The 7,017-nt window shown below is 36.7% G+C and overlaps 1 protein-coding gene across 3 annotated transcripts in view; it reads left to right on the top strand.

The window, feature by feature from the left end:
- LOC103026471 (ER membrane protein complex subunit 7) overlaps positions 1–7,017 on the top strand; it is a 246,781-nt gene that overhangs the window by 40,772 nt on the left and 198,992 nt on the right. The gene's annotated exons all lie outside the window — the stretch shown is intronic.

Here is a 7,017-nt window from a genome sequence, read left to right as displayed (position 1 = left end):
AGAGAGAAGGAGGAGGAGGAGGGTGGGAGGAAGAGTGTGTGAGAGAGAGAGAGAGAGAGAGAGAGAGAGAGAGAGAGAGAGAGAGAGAGAGAGAGAAAAGAGGAGGGGGCTGATTCTGTGAAGGGTGTGGAGAGAAAAAGGTAAAAGAGCAAGTGGATGATAGGGTTAGAGACAGAAAGAGTGAGAGAGAAAGAAATATAACAGACAAAAAGCCAATTGAGACTGCTGTCAGTCTGCTAACATCTGTCAACCAAAACAATAGAATTTTAATTTAATTTAATGGGTTGGACAATGAAACTGAAACACCTGGTTTTAGAGCACAATAATTTATTGTGGTGACGGACAGTTCTGGTGGAAACAGGAGAGTTGAGGTGCACATTGAATTCTGCGTGATTTGATCAGCCGTGGTTTTATGTTTTTTTTTTTTTTTTTTGGATACAATCCGAGTTAGCACCCAAACATCCCTTTCAGACAGCTTCCTCTTACAGCGTCCACAGTTAATCCTGTTGGATGTGGTTGGTCCTTCTTGGTGGTATGCTGACATTACCCTGGATACCGTGGCTCTTGATGCATCACAAAGACTTGCTGTCTTGGTCACAGATGCTCCAGCAAGACGTGCACCAACCATTTGTCCTCTTTTGAACTCTGGTATGTCACCCATAATGTTGTGTGCATTGCAATATTTAGAGCAGAACTGTGCTCTTACCCTGCTAATTGAACCTCCATACTCTTACAGCAGCTCTTACTGGTGCAATAATGTGCAATTAATGAAGATTGAACACCAGGCTGCTCCAATGTAGCCATGAAACCTAAAATCTCACACTAAAATAACAGGTCAATTTTTAGCCAAAATATGAAATCAGCAATTAAAGTGTAATTTTAGCCGAAAATGTATAGCTATGGAAAACAATAAGAGAGCACTTAAATGCTGAGTTTCTTTGATTTTACCAAATGGAAAACCTCCCAAATATAAAAAGCCATCAAACCGAACTGAACTGCTTGAATTTTTGCACCAGGAGTAAAGCAGCATAAAGTTATCCAAAAGCAGTGTGTAAGACTGGTGGAGGAGAACATGATGCCAAGATGCATGATTAAAAACTGTGATTAAAAATCACCAGGGTTATTAATCCACCAAATATTGATTTCTGAACTCTTAAAACTTTATGAATATGAACTTGTTTTCTTTGCATTATTTGAGGTCTTAAAACTCTTAAAACGCATCTTTTTTGTTATTTCAGCCATTTCTCATTTTCTGCTTTAAATAAATGCTCTAAATGAGAATATTTTTAGTTGGAATTTGGGAGAAATGTTGTCTGTAGTTTATAGAATAAAACACCAATGTTCATTTTACTCAAACATAAACCTATAAATAGCAAAATCAGAGAAACTGATTCAGAAAATGAAGTTTGTGGTAACATTGTAGTGCTGTTAGATGACGTGGATATGGTCTGAGCTCCGGCAGATTAAACTCCTTATGCCTTTAATCCCCCTGATGTGGTCGGCTTTGGCTGGAGGAAAAGATTGCGTATCATAACCCATAAAAGCTGTCGCAGCAGAACCGCCAACCGCCACACGTGAGCGGCTGCCATTCTCAGTGGGAGTCTAATGGAATATGAGTGGTGGGATTAGCTGTGTTAGGAGTAAGCAGTGTAAAGTCACTCACTGTAGTGCACAAAGGCAGGACTTCTAGACACGGATTACGCCTAAACTGTGCATTAAAATCCCATACAAATGGCAAAGCTGCTTAATCTGGAACGAGACTTCATCTATTTCCAGAAACAGTCCTATTAAGAAGAGGAGTGCGCTGGTAGCCCTCGGCAAATGCAATTACTTCAGTGCTTGCTTGCTAGGTTAATGCTGTATTTGGAGGTTATTCAAATATGTAATTAAAATCAAAACTGCAATAATTTATTTTCCAGTTATATAGATATATAGACTGCACAATGCCCATTGTCCAGTTATTTATAATAGTAATAAATAAGTTATAGATGGCTCAGTGACCCAGAATTGCTCCCGCAGGAGAAGAACGATGAATCGGGTCAGACTGTGTTAATTAAACACAGCTCACTGAGGCAAGTCCTGGCAGGGAAGTGTTCCAGCATCTCACAGTAAAGGAAATTGAACAGAATGCACACTACTTTCACAACAAACATATATATACACATATATACACACTCTCAAACTCTCAAACTCTGTGAACTCATTTTACTTGAGACAAAATATGTCTTCAGCACAGACATCCCAAGTTGCAAAAGTTGATTTCAGGGAGGTTACCCGCCCCCACCCTCTCTGTTTTCTCTCTCTCCTTCCCACACGCGATTAGAGAATAAAAGTCTGTGGCCTGTGTGCGCGTTTGGGGCACTCGTTCTGAATTCCGGGAGATTATGTGTGACTCACGGGCATCAGGGAGCCACTACCTAAATGCGGGAGACTCCCGCAGCTTCAGGGAGACTTGGTTTGTCTGTCAGCATTTTTTTTTTTACTGAAAGTTTTATTTTGGCATAAATATAGTCACACAAGGCAGCAAAGAGTCCATGTCGAAAAAATTCCATCTAATCTGGTACTACAGTAAAAGCTCTTTTTAAAATACAACAGTGAATAGTGATTCTAGTGGTACAAAAAAAAAAACTACTTTGGTGCTGCAACTATGATCAGGAGATTGCTGGTTCGGATCCCATTCATGCAGCTTGCCATCAGCTGCCAGAGCCCAGAGAGAGCACAATTGGCTTTGCTCTCTTTCTCTGGGTGGGTACAGTATATCAGTAGATGGCGCTCGCTCTTTCCCCTCATCACTCCTAGGGTGATGTGGATCAGCACAAGGCTGCGTCTGTGAGCTGATGTATCAGAACCCAGTCGCTGCGCTGCTTTCCTCTGAGCGTTAGAGCTGTGCTGTGATGCTACTCAGCAATGCTACATCATCAGCAGCAGGTCAAAAAGTACATTTGAGTTAGGATATGAGTGATCTATTTTTTTTAAGCTTGATGCTCTTAGAAACTCAACTCAAGCAATAAAAAAGCACTTTTCACCCACCTCACTGTCTTAAATCTAAATGTCTTAATCAATGTGGAGCTGAAGACTGGCTGTTAATGTGCGGACAAGGATTTACAAGCATTAATGAACATTTATTCGAAATCAAGAGAAAATGCTCTAAAAAACATGCATGGTGCCACAAAGGCCTTTTCATATGAATTCATTTCCACTTTTCCATGCAATTGCACCTTTTATTAGTCTTTTGAAGCATAGCATTTGAGTAGGATCCTAAATCGATTTAACCCTTAACAGCTCATTCATCCATTAACTGCTGATTAACTGCTCATTCACATATTCACTATCCATCTTCTGACAGCTCACAGAGCCTGAAGACCAGCGTTCAGTTTACTCTGAAAGCAGACGGTTAACAGCAGTCGTGTACATTAGTCAATATGCCAATCAAATCAGGAGAGCAGCCAAAAAATGTGACGGAAACCGTAAAATGCATTCAAATGGATTAAATGGAAAGATGACCTGGGGCTGGAGGTAAAATCACTATGACGTCTTCTCAAGATAATGAGGGAACATTTTTACTGATTTTTTTTTAGCCTTGATGTGTGGGAAATGTGACCTGAATCAAAAAAAACAAACAAAAAAACACTTAGCTAGTCGACCAATAACGTACTGCCATTTGTGTAACTCTGTACTTGAGCCTAAAAACCCAACATGATCTGCATGGATCTATTTCAGGATTTATCTCTTGAACACCAGGGCTGATTGCAGAACTAAATTCAACCCCAGACTTTTTTCTAGACCAGGTGTACTTAAAATTATTTAATTTTGTATTTAAATTATGTAGGAATTCTACCAGTCAGGTATTAAGGAGCAGTAAAGCCACTCCACTGAAGTACAGAGTTATACAGGAGTTTCAGTTTAGTTCTCCAGCACTGAGACTGGAGCAGCATTAGCATTAGCCACTAGCCACGCTAAGTACTAGCACTTTCGCCATTCAGAGGTGAGTGTAACAGCCTATAGCCCCCTGCTAACCCCGGCTAGCACTGCTGGAACAGCATTGTGTAGCATTTGTTGATTAACATCCAGCACTCGTTTAACTTTAAAAGAAAATTATTTTATTTTTTCAAGAATTACAGTTTTGTTTTCTTAGCTTAGCTTTACTTACTTATCTGCTGAATTAGAAGGAAAACATCCATGGTGACACCCCTGTTCCTTAATAGTTTTGCATAATGCACCTTATAATCTGATGTGCCTTATAGCGTGAAATGTATGATAACTCCCTGTAACTGGATAATCAATGTTATTCACAACATCTAGGATACGTTTAAGTAAGATACAGTTTATTCAGCATGTTTTTAAATGAAATTAACTTTGGCAAGTAATTTAGCTTGATTTATTTATTATTTTTTTCTGTTTGTTGAACAACCAAAAAGACCTATTAATAATGTAGCATGCTAGGTTATGATTTTTTAATATTGTGCCCTGAAATATATATCGTTCAATTTCACCCAACCCTAATTATCACATCAAGGTACTACTTTTTTATTGTTTTTAGCAAAAGAAAAATTCACATTTGTTTTCATTTCCCATTATATATCTACTAGAGACAGATTATATATTATACCTGTCCAGTTTTATTTATTTTACTTTAATCCTGGATATATGGAGATATTTGGAGTGCATTATTATTATTAGTATCATGACATCATTCTGGATCATTGACTCCTGTTAAAAATCTGATAAAATTCTTGTATATTGTAATATCTCATTTAGGGGTGTGTCATATAGTATTATATGCAATAATAAAATTACATTTTCATTTTGTTGCAGTAGTGTATTCTTGAAATATATATATATATATTTTTTTTAATTCAGTGTTTTATTATATCGCCAAGAGTATCGTTATCTCGAAAATACAATTAAATATTGTGATATTATAATAGGGCAATATCGCCCATCCCTACTATCTGTGTCTCGTGACTGTTGCTCTCTATCCTTCAGCTTGTTGTCTAATCTGCTTTAGCTGTGCATTGTAATGGAGCTTGATACACACACACACACACACACACACACACAGTCTCTCTCAGACAGCCAGCCACAGCTGGCCATGGGACACATGAATCTTTTGACCTAATTGTGCACTCAAAAGCCTTCCCAGATTGTTTTCTCATCACTCGAGAACAAAACCGCCGTGCTTTTAGTTTCAGTTACCAGAGTTTCTAATATTTTTACTTTATATTTCATTTTAAAGTCGACAAAATACATCAGAACTGCTTATTAAAATTCCTATGTTATATTATACTGTCCTCTATTATACTGTCTCTTAGGATGCAATATCGTATTGTATGCAATAATATTGCCAATTTTTTTTTTTAAATGTATTTTTGTATTTACTTCATTTAGGTTTTTTTGCAGTTTAAATGCATGCAAAAATACACTGCACCTTAGTTTTGTAGTTGATTTTTATAACAGTTTTTTATTTTTATTTTGTTATACTCATATTGTTTTATACAAAATCAGGGTCTTTGTAAGTTACTGTTTAAAGAAATTAGCAAATGTTTATAAACTTGATACTATTTATTTAGACTAAATAAACCCTTTTTAAATTTATTTTGTTGCAATAGTATATTTATAAAAGATTATTTTTAAAAATGTAACATTTTATTGCAAGAATACTCTATTTTATCACTAATATATTGCTCTAATATGTTAAAATGTATTTTTTTAGAACTAATTCAGATGGGATTAGGAAAGTGGAGTAATGTGATGCTACTACATCTCTTTTGTCACATTTATGACCAATTTGCCCAGAAAAATAAATTAATTGACTACTTGATTATGCAAATGTGATGCAATTGTATGAGTCACTTATAAAATAATAATTCTCACTTGAGAAAAAACACAAACTAATTTTCCCCAGGATTTGGCAGAATACACACAATAATCAAATAGAAGTTTTCGTTTTTTTTACAGCTTTCTAATAGAATGAAAAATGAACATAAAAATAAATTACATAGCGCATTAAGAAGTAAGTCTTTTTGAGTTTTTCTGTTTTTCCAGTGAATATATTTGGCTCTTCAGAAATTCTAGCAGAAGCACATATACCCATAAAATATTTTGTCTCCTCTTCATTCAGAAGTACTACTGCTTTCAATTTAACACAAAAAAAATCTCAAGGACTGCTGCTTTAAGTATGACGTCACACAGATAAATTCACACTCCTGCATGTTCACCCCTCAGTCCTTCTTTTTAGAGCTGCTGCTGACCTCACACTGCAGCTCCGCCTCCCCGTGTCCTGAAACATTGATGATGCTTCCAGCTCAGACACTGGATCAGGCCTCAGTGATCGAGATGGAGCTGAAAGAGGCGTCGCTGGTTCCTTCTCTACAGGACATCAGACACCTCTCCCCAGCCGGCGGCAGCTCCGTGACCTTGTCCCGCAGAGTAATGAGGAGCGTTTTCTGGCAGGGAAAAGCAGGATGTTTCTGACGGAGGCTGGAAACAGATCTGCTCCTGCTGGAAACTCGTACCTGTTCTTACTGTTCCATTTCTCATTATCATTAAGACCAGATTACAACACCCGTTTCAGCTTCGTTTTAGTTTTAGCGTTTAACGTAAAGTCCTGCAAAAGTTTGGGTATCCTGTTTAAATGACATTTTGATGTTTTGATGATTTGCTAGGAAAAAGTTCATATAAATTATTGTTTATTTGCTTTACATGACATTAGTGTTTGGTGTTATGGCCAAAAATGCATATCATGCTTTTTTTTTTTTTTTTTTTTTAAGATTCTGACAGATACACGGTATATCACGGTATTTTTATTTATTTTTTTGATTATTATTTAATATTTTTTTGCATGACTGGGCTTTAATGTAGGTTTGTGAGTTACTGTACTGTAAGGAGTACATACATATACCATAAAACACTAAGGCTTTAAATTAAGGCTTTGATTAGTATTGGGTTTACTTTGTCCCACAAAATATATATATATATATATATACACAATATATGAAGAAATCAGACTTTATTGTC

The sequence above is a fragment of the Astyanax mexicanus genome, chromosome 14, assembly GCF_023375975.1.
Source record: "Astyanax mexicanus isolate ESR-SI-001 chromosome 14, AstMex3_surface, whole genome shotgun sequence".
Lineage (NCBI taxonomy): Eukaryota > Metazoa > Chordata > Actinopteri > Characiformes > Acestrorhamphidae > Astyanax > Astyanax mexicanus.
This window is presented reverse-complemented; position numbering and strand designations above follow the sequence as displayed.